Genomic DNA, 1,330 nt, shown 5'->3' on the forward strand with positions numbered 1-1,330 from the left:
GTGTGCATGGATGAGTTGAGGGCACATATTGTGAAGATGACTAGGATATCCACAATGGTAGCAAACACGAGTATTAGGAACATCGGTTTGAGCATGTTGGGTAGTAGTGGTTCTAGGGGTAGGCGGAACAGATAGTTGTGGAGCAGCTTGAGTACCGGGCGGTGCACGACAAGTGTTAACAAGGTGACCATAACGATTACAATTGGTGCATATGCGACATGGAGATTGAGGCAGGTGATGGTAGTTACAAACAGAGCATAACAGGAAAGGTCCGGTATAGGGTTTCTTGTTAGGAGCAATTGGGTTTGGTTGAGGTTGTTGGTTGGCTTGGTTAACGACATCGTTGTGGTTGTTGGACTTACGTTTACAGTGAGAAGGGTTACTACTGTGCAGAGTGGGATTGGGTTCGGCCTTAGCATCGGTTGAGGATTTGGTTTTGGAGTTTTCAGAGGTAGGGTTAGAGTACTTGCGAAGTAGGGTTCCATCTCTAACATGGTTATCAGAAAATGAGGTAGCAAGAGCAATAGTTTCCTTGAGTTCCCCCCAAGGCATACTCGTAGCAATCCCAAGCAAAGCAGCAGCAAATTCCTTAGTGATTCTAGCAGCCAAACGCGATCATGAGCAGCTGATGGACGACGTTGATTACAATAGTGAATTCTTAGGGAAAACATTCTACGAGGAACAAAGATGAAATTTTATGAGATGATGGGTAAGTTGTGTAATTGAGTTGATATGAGATGATGTGGAAATGCGATAAAATCGAGCTAGTGATGACTCGAGGACGAGTCGGGATTTAAAATAATGTGAAATATTTTTGAGATATTTAATTAAACAAACAATGTTTATAAAATTCAAAAGTAAAATATTATTGGGGTTGACCTTTCCATGGCAGCTTGAGAACCCAGATTAACTAACGAAACATATAAATGAGTTGGCCTCCCATGAGCTTTCCATAACAATTTGAAAGCCCCAACAAAATAAAGCAACATTAATTTTGTGAATTGGGCCTCCCATGAGTGTTTCATGGCAATTTATTGGCCCAATTAAAATAACGAATAACAAATAATTTAGTTGGTCAGCCCATGAGCGTGTACATGGCATTTAACTGACCCAACTAATTAACGAATTATCAAATCAATGGAGTTGGTCGGCCCATGAGCGTTACATGGAATTTAATCGACCCAACTAAATATCGAATCAATGAATCAAATATGAGTAGTTGGAGTATCTCGGGAATCACCCCGGACGATACGTTCCAACCAAAAATCAAATTGAAAATGGGTTGAGAATGGATAGTTGGAGTGCCCATGGTTTTACAAGGATTTTTCAC

This window comes from Bidens hawaiensis, unplaced genomic scaffold (assembly GCF_021521415.1).
Source record: "Bidens hawaiensis isolate Kalapana, Puna unplaced genomic scaffold, B.hawaiensis_p1.1 tig00038492_1, whole genome shotgun sequence".
NCBI lineage: Eukaryota > Viridiplantae > Streptophyta > Magnoliopsida > Asterales > Asteraceae > Bidens > Bidens hawaiensis.